Here is a 14542-nt window from a genome sequence, read left to right as displayed (position 1 = left end):
CAGTTATGTAACCAAAAAAAATCTGCATTTGTAAGTTACACTTTCACAATAAAGAGATTGCACTACGGTATTTGTATGAGGTGAATTGAAAAATATTATTTCTTTTGTTTATCATTTTTACAGTGCATATATTTGTAATCAAAAATAATAATATAAAGTGAGCACTGTGCACTTTGTATTCTGTGTTGTAATTGAAATCAATATTAAGAATGTAGAAAAACATCTAAAAATATTTAATAAATTCCTATTGGTGTTCTATTGTTATAAGTGCGATTAATCGCAATTCATTTTTTGAGTTAATCATGTGAGTTAATTACGATTATTTGACAGCCCTAATCTCTACATTAGAAAATTGAGGGCTAGATTCTCCATTGGCTTAACTCCGCTTTAGTCAAAATCTCTTCTCCCCCCATTATTATTGGTTCAGTTATGAGTAGGGCCCTACCAAATTCATGACCATGAAAAACGCATCACGGACCATGAAATCTGGTCTTTTGTGTGCTTTTACCCTATACTATACAGATTTCATAAGGGAGACCAGTATTTTTCAAATTGGGGGTCCTGACCCAAAAGGGATTTGCAAGGGGTACACAAGATTATTTTAGAAGGTTTGCAGTATTGCCACCCTTACTTCTGCGCTGCCTTCAGAGCTGAGCAGCTGGAGAGCAGCGGCTGTTGGCCGGGCGCCCAGCTCTGAAGGCAGCGCCTCACCAACTGCAGTGCCGAAGTAAGGGTGGCAATATCATGCCATGCTATCCTTACTTCTGCACTGTTGCTGGCAGTGACTCTGCCTTCAGAGCTGGTCTCCCAGCCAGCAGCTGCCGCTCTCCAGCTGCCCAGCTCTGAAAGCAGCGCTGCCGCCAGCAGCAGCACAGAGGTAAGGGTAGCAGTACCACAACCCTCCCCCCCCAAACTCCTTTTTGGGTCAGGACCCCTCCAATTACAATATCGTGAAACTTCAGATTTAAATAGCTGAAATCATGAAATTTACAATTTTTAAAATCCTTTGACCGTGTAATTGACCAAAATAGACAATGAGTTTGCCATGAGCTCAGAGTAAGGGGCAGTGATTTGTGACCAAAGCTCTTATCAGTCCCTACCCTGTTCCTCCCACCTGTACAAGGTCAGCCTGTAGCAGTTCTGTGGAAGCTGATTCCCCCAACTGTCGACTGTGGTGCCAGTGCCCAGCACAGGGACATAAGGTTCAAAAGGCGTATGCCCTGTTTCTTCCCACCCTGCTCCCCGCCCGCCGGGTGACACTTCATTAACTGGACCACAAGTTGGCTCTTCACTCCAAAAGGAAAAAATATACCAATAAGTTGTGCTGTATGATCCTGATATGAACATCCTCAGCTCCTGCTGAAATGTGCCTGATCCTGCAAGGTGCCCAAGAGCACATGTGACTCCATTGACTACATTTGGGTGTTCCACAACTTTCAGGATCAGATGCAGTAAATGCCTAGAAAAATGAAAAGTTAGACTCCTTCCATATAGGACTAGATGCGGTGACCATAACTGCATCCTCTCCCACTCCCCAAGATATGAGAAAACTCAAGTTAAGGGAAATGCTTAGTAAGATGGAGCCACTCTCCAGGACCTTATCCCTCAACATCTGTGCTCCTCAGGAACAATGAAATTGCCTCGAGGATGAAACTTGTGTTTGTTGGAGACAGGGCTTTCCTGGCTGCTGGCATGTGCATATAGCACTCGTTCCCACAGGATGCCAGAATGACTGCTTTCAGGCCCACAAGAAAGACTCATTTCTTTGACCACTCAGTTCCATTCAGCAGCACGCAATTTCACTCAGCATTTATGACAGAGCAAATAAAAGCCCTTATAATTCCTAACCAAGGCTCAGCAGCAAGCTGTATTGTCACTGTGCATCACAATTCCTGGATTCTGCACCACTCTGATGTGGTGGGCAGGAAATTCTGCCGAATTTATATTTAGAAATACAGAGTTGTAATTTAAATATAATATTTAATAATACAGTCAATACACTAGTTTCTGTGGTGTTTACTTTCATAGTGCATTCAGTTTATTTTACATTGTCCTCCCAGTTAGGATATGCCAAAGATTTTTGGAGTTGATAACGCATCCTACACTGGAGGTGTTTTTGGTAGTTGAGCAGGAAGAAGTTGAGGATTTTGGCTCCAGGGGAGGTGTGGGAGGCAGTTGGGATTACAGGATAAGCACAGTAGCCATAATGAACACCAATAAAATGGTTAACAATGTTGACGTTTTAACTTTTCACCTTTACAGATTTACCCTCTTATTGACATGAACAGGTGGAGCACACAGGGCCTTGCTTGTAGACCTCCTAGTCAAAGGGCAAGAGAAATACCAAAGATTAGATCCTTCTCTGGGCTCTTGCCCATAAAGTGCTTAGCTACTGTGGGTGAAGGATGTTGTAAGAAATCTCCATAAAACAGAAGTGATCTATTGTATGGTCTTTCCTTGGCCATCTGCATAACTCACCAGTGCCAGCAAAAGATCTGAGTAGTGGGTCTTTCCCATTGCTTAGGAAATGTGCTACCCTTTGTGGCTGAAAGATCTTACATATGCTAATGATTCGTCTAATTGATAGACGAAGATATTGTTTAATATCTTTATTAATGATCTGGAGGATGGTGTGGACTGCACTCTCAGCAAGTTTGCAGATGACACTAAACTAGGAGGCGTGGTAGATACACTAGAGGGTAGGGATCGGATACAGAGGGACCTAGACAAATTAGAGGATTGGGCAGAAAAAAACCTGATGAGGTTCAACAAGGACAAGTGCAGAGTCCTGCACTTAGGACGGAAGAATCCCATGCACTGCTACAGACTAGGGACCGAATGGCTAGGTAGCAGTTCTGCTGAAAAGGACCTAGGGGTCACAGTGGACGAGAAGCTGGATATGAGTCAACAGTGTGCTCTTGTTGCCAAGAAGGCTAACGGCATTTTGGGCTGTATAAGTAGGGGCATTGCCAGCAGATCGAGGGACGTGATCGTTCCCCTTTATTCGACATTGGTGAGGCCTCATCTGGAATACTGTGTCCAGTTTTGGGCCCCACACTACAAGAAGGATGTGGAAAAATTGGAAAGAGTCCAGCGGAGGGCAACAAAAATGATTAGGGGTCTGGAGCATATGACTTATGAGGAGAGGCTGAGAGAACTGGGATTGTTTAGTCTCCAGAAGAGAAGAATGAGGGGGGATTTGATAGCAGCCTTCAACTACCTGAAGGGGGGTTCCAAAGAGGATGGAGCTCGGCTGTTCTCAGTGGTGGCAGATGACAGAACAAGGAGCAATGGTCTCAAGTTGCGGTGGGGGAAGTCCAGGTTGGATATCAGGAAAAACTACTTCACTAGGAGGGTGGTGAAACACTGGAATGCGTTACCTAGGGAGGTGGTGGAGTCTCCTTCCTTGGAGGTTTTTAAGGCCCGGCTTGACAAAGCCCTGGCTGGGATGATTTAGCTGGGAATTGGTCCTGCTTTGAGCAGGGGGTTGGACTAGATGACCTCTTGAGGTCCCTTCCAACTCTGATATTCTATGATTCTATGATTCTATGATTCTAATCAAATGGAATCAGTAGGAGGATAAGTACTGTAACTTGGATTGTAATAATAACATGAAAAATGGGTTCTTTGCATCATTTCCTGGTGTTCACAATGTTATTTAAAAGACCTAATGTGCTGTCACGTATGATTTATGCAATGCAGATATGTTTCTATTACATTTGGAGCAGATATGTATTACAAATAGTATATTGCGATTTTGAATATAAAGATATTGCAGCGGTGTGATATGATATCCCAGAAAGTTGTTTCTCAACACTTGACTGGGACTCAGGAGACCTGGGTTCTGTGCCTGAATGCCACTGGCCTGCTGGTGACCTTGGGCAAGTGACTTTAACCTCTCCGTGCCTCAGTTTCCCCCTCTGTGAAATGAGGTGAATGATACTGACCTTCATATAGCACTTTGAGATCTACTGATGCAAAGTGATATACAAGAAGTAGGAGGTATTATTTTACAGAAACATGCAGCCCTCTACCTTTATTCTTCTCCAACAAAATGTTTGCATGTTAATTTTTTCTTAGACAAATGTACACTACATGACAATCTTTTACATGCTTTAATAAAAAATGCAAGAGAACTGAAATAGAATATAGATAATTTGAGAGACAGCTCTTTGTGAAAGATTTCATTTTGAAGTTGTAGAGTACCCTAGATTTTTACAGAATTCAATGTCACTTAATATTGTATAATTTTGTAATTTCTTTGTGAACAATGAAAAAAAAAATCTAGTGAGTGATATTTAAATCCCCTGCTCCTTTCTAAAATCAATATTTTGCTTTTCTCCATGGGCATGCAAGTAATAGGGAGCAGTGATCTGCTGTACTATTGTGTACCCGCCCATGGGCACTCACATAACTACAACATTGAGGGGGAGAATAAAGCACCATCCTTTAAGCTTCATCTCACCAGAAGTGTAGCATTGTCTCATGATGATTTCTTGTGTTCCGCTGGTAGATGTGATGTTTAGCTCAACTCCTAGAGCTAATGTCTTACAGCACTTGTGTTTGGCTTAGCAGTGAGGGGCTGTTGCGTGTGTGAAGTAGCTCATTGCTGGATTCTACTTGGATCACTTGTGCTATATGCATATGCAGTCAACCCAAAGTGGAATTGTACTCCCAAATCTCCCAGGTAAAAAGGGGTCATTCCATTACAGCATCATCAAGTTGGCTAGAATAAGTTAGGATGGTATTGGATAAAATATTTTCTTGAGATGTCTGGGGAGCATGTCATGCCATGGACTGAGGCTGAAATCTTCAAACTCGGGTGCCTGAAGTAAGGAACCTAAATTTATACTTAAGCACCTAAATACAAATGGCCCAATTTTCACAGGTGCCTAGGTACTCACAACTTTGAAGTCAATGGAGCTACAGCTACTCAGCAACCCTAAAAGTTTAGGTCACTTTTATATAGGTGCCTATGGGATAGCCCACCACCTTACCAGCCCAGGAAAAAACAGTGACACGCAAAAGTCTGTTTTGGCCCTTGCCTTTGGCACAATTTATTGTTCAAACACAAAATACTCATGAAGTAACACTAAACAAAGTGATTCCCCTGACCAAAGCTGTTGCAGTCCCAGAGGCCTTTCCCTTTGCTTCTCTCATCCCTGCAAAGAGGACACACCCCTTCCTTCAGTTCCTTGCTGAGTCCTGTGACAGGTAACCCTTACCCATTTCCTTGCTTTTTCTCCTTGTCACCCCACTCTCCCTTGAGACTCTCCCTTCCTGGAAAATCTGCATTCACATGGGAAGCACCATGAAAGCATAGGGATGCGGAGCCAGATACCAGCCTGGGGTTGGTCTCCTTCACAGATTGCAGACATTTCAGGGGACCCTGGTCAATCAACAGAGTAATAGGTGCCCCAAGCAGATGATAGCTCAAGGCTTCAATTGTTCATTTTATCACTACACCCTCCTTCTAGACTGCCAAATAGTTGTTCTTTCTGGGAAGGAGCTTTCTACTCAGGTGTGGTACTGGGTGCTCCCCACCAGATGCCTGCTAGAGAAGGACCCCAAACCCTGCTGAGTCCTTAACTCTTTCCTGGCTCGTTCTCCTTGTCACTTTGCTTAACTTTGAAGTATCCCAATCAGAAAATTTTGGACTACTCCCATTATCTGTGACAGCATGATTTCAATCCACTTCCGACTAAATTTGCAACCAACACACCATGCTAAACAAAGAAGAAAGTTGTCTACTATTTTCTGTGTTATTACATTCAAACATCATCATCGTAGTAATATTTGTTACCTTTAACCTTAATCATTGCTTTCACACTGATACTTAGAACGTACACCTATATATTTTGCCATCTTTACTAAGGTCTACACTACGAGTTTAGGTCGACTTTAGCAGCATTAAATCGAATTAAGCCTGGACACGTCCACACGACGAAGCCCTTTTTTCGACTTAAAGGGCCCTTTAAACGGTTTCTTTACTCCACCTCCGACGAGGGGATTAGCGCTAAAATCGGCCTTTGCGGGTCGGATTTGGGGTAGCGTGGACGGAATTTGACGTTATTGGCCTCCGGGAGCTATCCCACAGTGCTTCATTGTAACTGCTCTGGACAGCACTCTCAACTCAGATGCACTGACCAGGTAGACAGGAAAAGCCCCGCAAACTTTTGAATTTCATTTCCTGTTTGCCCAACGTGGAGAGCACAGGTGACCACGCAGAGCTCATCAGCACAGGTACCCATGATGGAGTCCCAGGATCGCAAAAGAGCTCCATCATGGACCGAATGGGAGGTACGGGATCTGAATCAGATCCATATGGGGAGATGAATCAGTGCTAGCTGAACTCCATAGCAGTAAACGAAATGGCAAAATAAATTTTAGAAAAGGTCTCAAAGGCCATGAACGACAGAGGCCATAACAGGGACGCACAGCAGTGCCGCGTGAAAATTAAGGAGCTAAGGCAAGCCTACCACAAAGCCAGAGAGGCAAACGGAAGGTCCGGGGCAGAGCCGCAAACATGCCGCTTCTACGCGGAGCTGCATGCGATACTAGGGGTTGCAGCCATCACTACCCCAACCGTGTGCTTTGACTCCATCAATGGAGAAAGACACAACAGGGAAGCGGGTTTGGGTACGAGGAAGATGATGAAGACAATGAAGATAGCTCACAGAAAGGAAGCGGAGAAACCGGTTTCCCCAACAGCCAGGATATGTTTATCACCCTGGACCTGGAACCAGTAACCCCCGAACTCACCCAAGGCGTGCTCCCAGACCCTGTGGGAACACAAGGGACCTCTGGTGAGTGTACCTTTGTAAATATTACTCATGGTTTAAAAGCAAGCGTGTTTAATGATTAATGATTAATTTGACCTGGCAATCGCGGCCAGTACAGCTACTGGAAAAGTCTGTTAACGTGTATGGGGATGGAGCGGAAATCCTCCAGGGACATCTCCAGAAAGCTCTCGTTCATGTATTCCCAAAGCCTTTGCAAAAGGTTTCTGGGGAGGGCTGCCTTATCCCGTCCGCCATGGTAGGACACTTTACCACGCCAGGCTAGTAGCACGTAGTCTGGAATCATTGCATAACAAAGTATGGCAGCATATGGTCCCGGTGTTTGCTGGCATGCAGACAACATCCATTCCTTCTCTCTCTTTGTTATCCTCAGAAGAGTGATATTCACGGTTACCTGGTTGAAATGGGGTGATTTTATTAAGGGGACATTCAGATGTGCCCGTTCCTGCTCGGCTGAACAGAAATGTTCCCCGCTGTTAGCCACGCGGTAGGGGGGAGGGATGAAGTGATCATCCCAGAGAATTGGGTGTGTGGGGGGTAGTTGGGTTTGTGCTGCAGGTTAACCCGGAAACCGCAGCCCCTCCTTTTACATTGCAAACCCATTTTAAATGGCCAGCCCAATGGGTGCTTGGTATGGGAAATGAGGGCGCTACTGTTTGAAACCATTCCCACATGTTAAGAAGGTGAAAAAAACCAAAAGACTGTGGCTTACCATGGCTGCCTGCAAGCCGAAATCTGTTGCCTGGCACTGCGTGAGTGATGTCTCACACCAAACTGGCAGGCCCTCAATATAAGAGGAAAAATGCAACCTTGTAACGAAATCATATGTGCTGTGTAATGTGAACAGCAAAATTTAACGTGAAAGAGTGTACCCATTGTTCTCTAAAATGTGTCTTTTTTTAACCACCTCTCCCTTCTCCTCCACCAGCTGCAAATGTTTCTCCTTCACAGAGGCTAGTGAAGATTAGAAGGAGAAAACGGAGGACTCGGGATGATATGTTCTCGGAGCTCCAGATGTCCTCCCATGCTGACAGAGCACAGTAGAATGCGTGGAGGCAGTCAATGTCAGAGTGCAAAAAAGCACCATATGAACGAGAGGAGAGGTGGCGGGCTGAATCACGGGCTGAAGAGAGCAAGTGGCGGGCTGAAGAGGATAGGTGGCGTCAGCTTGCTGACAGAAGGCAAGAGTCGATGCTCCGGCTGCTGGAGCATCAAACTGATATGCTCCAGCCTATGGTTGAACTGCAGGAAAGGCAGCAGGAGCAGAGACCGCTGCTACAGCCCCTGTGTAACCAACAGCCCTCCTCCCCAAGTCCCATTGCCTCCTCACCCAGACGCCCAAGAATACGGTGGGGGGGCCTCTGGCCACCCAGTCACTCCACCCCAGATGATTGCCCGAGCATTGGAAGGCTGGCCTTCAATAAGTGTTAAAGTTTTAAACTGCAGTGTGTCCTTTTCCTTTCCTCCTCCCCCACCCATCCCGGGCTACCTTGGCAATTATCCCCCTAGTTGTGTGATGAATTAATAAAGAATGCATGAATGTGAAGTAACAATAACTTTATTGCCTCTGCAAGCAGTGCTCGAAGGGGGGGAGGGGAGGGTGGGGTGGGGTGGTTAGTTTACAGGGAAGTAGAGTGAACCGGGGGGGGAAGGGGGGAGGATTCATCAAGGAGAAACAAACAGAAGTTTCACACCATAGCCTAGCCAGTCACAAAACTCGTTTTCAAAGCTTCTCTGATGAGCACCGCACCCTGCTGTGCTCCTCTAACCGCCCTGGTGTCTGGCTGCGCGTAATCAGCGGCCAGGCGAGTTGCCTCAACCTCCCACCCCGCCATAAATGTCTCCCCCTTACTCTCACAGATATCGTGGAGCGCACAGCAAGCAGCAATGACAGTGGGAATATTGGTTTCGCTGAGGTCTATCTGAGTCAGTAAGCTGCGCCAGCGCACTTTTAAACGTCCAAATGCACATTCCACCACCATTCGGCACTTGCTCTGCCTATAGTTGAACAGGTCCTGACTACTGTCCAGGCTGCCTGTGTACGGCTTCATGAGCCATGGCATTAAGGGGTAGGCTGGGTCCCCAAGGATAACGATAGGCATTTCAACATCCCCAACAGTTATTTTCTGGTCCGGGAAGAAAGTCCCTTCCTCCAGCTTTCGAAACAGACCGGAGTGCCTGAAGACGCGAGCATCATGTACCTTTCCCGGCCATCCCACGTTGATGTTGATGAAACGTCCCTTGTGATCCACCAGGGCTTGCAGCAGCATTGAAAAGTACTCCTTGTGGTTTATGTACTTGGTGGCTTGGTGCTTCGGTGACAAGATAGGGATATGGGTTCCATCTATTGCCCCACCACAGTTTGGGAATCCCATTGCAGCAAAGCCATCCACTATGACCTGCACGTTTCCCAGAGTCACTACCCTTGATATCAGGAGGTCTTTGATTGCCCTGGCAACTTGGATCACAGCAGCCCCCACAGTAGATTTGCCCACTCCAAATTGATTCCTGACTGACCGGTAGCTGTCTGGCGTTGCAAGCTTCCACAGGGCTATCACCACTCACTTCTCAACTGTGAGGGCTGCTCTCATCCTGGTATTCTGGTGCTTCAGGGCAGGGGAAAGCAAGTCACAAAGTTCCATGGAAGTGCCCTTACGCATGTGAAAGTTTTGCAGCCACTGGGAATCGTCCCACATATGCAACACGATGCGGTCCCACCAGTCTGTGCTTGTTTCCCGGGCCCAGAATCGGCATTCCACGGCATGAACCTTCCCCAGTAACACCATGATTTGCACATTGCTGGGGCCCGTACTTTGTGAGAGGTCTATGTCCATGTCAATTTCCTCATCACTCTTGTCGCTGCGCTGCAATCGCCTCCTCGCCTGGTCCTGGTTTTGCTTTGGCATGTCCTGGCTCTGCATAATACTCCAGGACAATGCGCGTGGTGTTCATAGTGCTCATAATTGCCGCAGTGATCTGAGCGGGCTCCATGATCCCAGTGCTATGGCGTCTGGACTGAAAAAAGGCGCGAAACTAGTGTCTGACGGAGGGCGGGAGGGTGGGGGGAGTGACAACATGGTGTACAGGTACAGGGAATTAAAATCAACAAAGGTGGCTGTGCATCAGGGAGAAACACAAACAACTGTCACACAGAATGGCCCCCACAAAGATTGAACTCAAAACCCTGGGTTTAGCAGGCCGCTGATTTCACAGAAGGAGGGGAAAGCAAATGAATACAGAACAAATCTGGTCCATCTATTTTTTTACATCTTAAGCTGGCAGCAGATGGTGCAGCATGACTGATAGCCATTGGCATCTTCTGGGTGCTTGGCAGAAAATAATGTACTACGACTGCTAGCCATCATCGTCAAGACGGTTCAGTAGGACTGCCAGGTCTCCAGGAGACAAAATGAAGAATCAGATGCCCAGAGTGGAAAGTTTGGTTCAGTATTTCTTAGAGGAATCTGCTGAAGGACTTTCCCCGGGTGTCTCTGATTGAACTCACTGAGGAATATGACGATGACGGATATCAATCGTAATACACCATCCACTGCCAAAAGGCAAGGAGCTGCTGCTATGTAGCAATGCAGCTCCACGTCTGCCAGCACCCAGATCGCCGATGAAGGCTACCAGTCATACTGCACCGTCTACTGCCAAAAGGCAATTAGCTACTGCTGTGTAGCAATGCAGTACAACGTCTGCCGGCACCCAGATGACATATGGTGATGGTGAGCTGAGCTGAGCGGGCTCCATGCTTGCCGTGGTATGTTGTCTGCACAGGTAACCCAGGTAAAAAGGCGCAAATCGATTGTCTGCCGTTGCTCTGACGGAGGGGGAGGGGCCTGACAACATGTACTTAGAACCCCCCGCGACACTGTTTTTGCATCATTAGGCATTAGGATCTCAACCCAGAATTCCAATGGGTGACGGAGACTGCAGGAACTGTGGGATAGCTACCCACAGTGCAACGCTCCAGAAGTCGACGCTAGCCTCGGTACTGTGGACGTGGTCCGCTGACTTAATGCACTTAGAGCATTTTATGTGGGGGGACACACAATCGACTGTATAAAACCGATATCTATAAAACTGGCTTCTATAAATTTGACCTAATTTCGTAGTGTAGACATACCCTTACTCTTGCTTTTCCACTCTGCTTGCTGGGCCATCGAAACGTATACCTTTGCTTCATCTGCTGTCTGTACAATTCCTCCAAGTGCATTGCTGAGCAAGAATACCCTCAAACACCTCATTAATTCCCTTTCTTGATGCAGAGCTTCATCTGCTTCCCTTGTCTGTCTCTACCTTGCCAGTGAACTCTGTCTCATTCAATATTTCTCATTAGTGCTTCTAAGGCCACGTCTACCGGGGATCGATGCAGCGAGGATTGATTTAGCGGGTCTAGACCCTCTAAATTGACTGCAGAGGGCTCTCCTATCGACTCCGATACTCCACCAGAACAAGAAGATTAAGGTAAGTCGACTGGAGAGCATCTCCCGTCGACGCAGGGCAGTGTAGACTCCACAATAAGTTGACCTAAGCTACGTCAACTCCAGCTACGTTATTCACGTAGCTGGAGTAGCGTAACTTAAGTCAACTTAGGCCTATCTACACTATGGGGGTAACTATTGCCACCTTCACAACATTACTCATCACACCAGTGCCTCTGTGTTGAAATCCACATCCATTCGTCCATCTCCTCTTGCTTCAGATAACTGTAACTCTCTTCCCTGTGCTATTCCACTTGTCTAGGACTGCTCTTCTGTCTCTCCTGCCATGCCATTGTCCAACTGCTTGGTGCTGTGAAAGGATACTTGGGGGTCAGCCAGCCATTTGAATGCAACAGGTACAAAATTAACAGTGGGCTGAAGGAAGCAAGTCACTCACAGAGGCAATCGGGCTGCGTGTTCTGGGGCTGTTTTAAGTATGACAATGCAAAGGGAGAATTTCAAGAAGCAGCAAAGAGTTACCAATATTAGGAGGCAGCGCCTTCCAAAGTGCTCTGCACTCCTGTCTGCTGCTTGGAACCAGGCCTACTCCTGCCTCAGCACAGGCGAGTAGCAGGAAAGGCTGTGGTTAGAACTGCTATTGGTGTCCAAAGCAGCGTCTGCATTCCCTTCCACTGCTGTGCCTCTCAGACTACTCTTAGCCCAGCTGGAACACTTATAATGTCTCCTTTGCCAGCACGTTTTAGTTTTTCACTGGCTATTAATTAACTCTGTATTTTTGTTTTCTACTGTAATTCTTCAAAACAATTTGTTGCACAATACACTTTTTTATTTTTAATATAGATTGTTATTATTTACAGTTCTGTAGGAATTTATTTATATTACTGTAGTGCCTCGGAGCCTTAGTCATGGACCAGAACCCCCTTTTGCTGGATGGTATACAACCACCGAACAAATGGCAGTCACTGCTCCAGGGCTTACAATCTAAGCCCCGAACACTTCATAACAGTTGTGGGGTTGGCCATAGGTTGTGTAGGGAAATGCAACAAATTAGTTTTGGGAGCTTTCGGGTCAGCTGGAGCTTCCTTTCCTGGATACGTAAATGTTGTTTGCACTCGCTCAGTAGATATACAAATTTCCTGAAGGAAGTGAAGTTTCTAATCCCCTCTTTTAAATTACATCTCTTGAAATAGACTGCAGAAAAGAGTGTCCAGGAGAAGACTGTACATGTTGTCATTCAGTTAAGTCTTTTGTACTGGTTCTTGCACATCTCTCATTAGTATCAAAATAGCAGATGAATTCACCTTTAAATAGCACTGGTTTTTTTTATGCTTTGTTTAATGAGAAGTCTAAAACTGCGGATTTATTAATGTTCTGCATTAACATGATTCATAAACATTAGGATCTATTAAACACTTCCTAAAGCCTTCAGGGAAACTTTTAACAAACGTTAGTTTGTATTTATAATTTAGAATCCATTAGAAATTGGGTTATCATTAGTTTCCTGTCAAGGTAAAATGTTGCAGAAGAGTAGAAAGGATGATCTAACATGACCTAAAATGAAAGTCTCATTGAAAATATGGTGTGTAGTCTGACTCTGTTCTTGCCTTTAAAATTGGTGTATCGGTGGACCCTTGGTATTACACATCTAAGCAAATGCAAGGGAAGCAAGAAAAAACATAGGTAGAAATTGAGGTTACAGTTTGCATAACAATAATTTAAAAATGAGGGGAAATATAATCTGATTGCTTATTAGATTGGCAGAAAATCCAGCTCAAGACAACATAATACAGAACATGGCAAACCTTAAATATTCAAAACAGGAACTCGCTTCTTTGCATTTGTAAAATCTTGGTATGAAAAGATTTGTATGCTCTAGTAGCATACAAAAACTAATCTAGCAATGTGCCAAAGTAATTAAAGCAAAGCAAATAATCTCCAGTGTTCTTATTCCCCATAGAAATTGTTTAATATCTTATCTTTCAAAACTAGTTTTCTAAAAATTCATGATGTCTGTGTAAGATTCTTCAGTATTCATGCAAGGGTTTCAATAGTCTGAGAGTATCTCCAAACTATTATATGCTTTGGGAACCGCCCCAACTCCAAAAAGACTTTTTCCATAGAGTGGAAATGCAAAGCATAAAACCAGCAATTGAAATTCCTAAATTGGCAGTTGCTGTGTATAAATTGGAGAAGCTTTGATTTACTGGTGTTGGTGATTCAATAGATAGTACTTCCTTTAAGTTAGTGATGTACCAAGGCCCCTGCTGTTGGAGGCTGTGGATCTGATTCTGATCTCATGTTAGGGCAAATTATTAGTAACTTCATAGAAGTAAATTAAGTTACATCAGTGTAAAATTTGAGATAAGGATCAGACTGTCTTATCTTTTGTTTGATGCAGACATATTAGGTTCTGATTACATATGGTTGTTAGAGTTCCCTTGGTACTTTTCACAACAGAAGTAATATTATCCCCAGTGCTGTGGACAGATGCCCATTTGGGTACTTGCTGGTACACTTTGGATACCTACATTTCCTGTGCTGTTTCAATTGGATACTGTATCCTTCTTGCTCTCCTTTAATGTTGTTCATAGTTGCTTTGTACTATTAAACAGCAGTCACATTTGTGTCAGTGGTGGATGAAATGAACCAGGTCCAGTGGTTAGGGTTAACCTGGGACCTGTTCTGCAACCTACTTCTGTGTGACCTTGAACAAATCAGTCTCTCATAGTTTCCCACTTGTATGGCCCTACCTCGCCAGAGTGTTGTAAGGATAAATGCATTAAAGACTGTGGGGTGCTCAGGTACCATTGTACTGGGGGGGGGCATATATGTACCACAGATAGGTTAGGAAATTACTCCTGTGTATAGGAGTTAGTCTTTGTATAGTGAAGACTGTTTTTTTTATTGAACAATATGCAAATTACAAGTTATTAGTGCACAGCTCTGAAATTGAGACTCTGATTCTTTGTATCAGAGTTGGTTACAATAAGCTTCCATTGTGCATATCCAGGAGTGGGAGGAGAGTAAAATTTTTTGGGACTATTTGTGATAGAAGGCCCTGTGAAAATGAAATATTTTTGAGGTACAGATTTAATTATTTTCATATATGAACTAGTATCTATACAACAGTTACTGTAAGCAGGATCATGATCATCAGTAGTATGCTTTGAATTACCAATTTTGAGCACACAATTTTATTTTCAAATGTTAATTTGTCCGTAGTGAATAGTGCATCTCCTCAGGAGAACTTTCAGATAGATATGCCGAGCAAAATCAGTAGAGCAGCTTCCTTTT

The 14542-nt window shown here is 44.8% G+C and overlaps 1 protein-coding gene across 18 annotated transcripts in view; it reads left to right on the top strand.

The window, feature by feature from the left end:
- ENOX1 (ecto-NOX disulfide-thiol exchanger 1) overlaps positions 1-14542 on the top strand; it is a 485482-nt gene that overhangs the window by 58518 nt on the left and 412422 nt on the right. The gene's annotated exons all lie outside the window — the stretch shown is intronic.

The sequence above is a fragment of the Chrysemys picta genome, chromosome 1 (genome assembly GCF_011386835.1).
Source record: "Chrysemys picta bellii isolate R12L10 chromosome 1, ASM1138683v2, whole genome shotgun sequence".
NCBI lineage: Eukaryota > Metazoa > Chordata > Testudines > Emydidae > Chrysemys > Chrysemys picta.
This window is presented reverse-complemented; position numbering and strand designations above follow the sequence as displayed.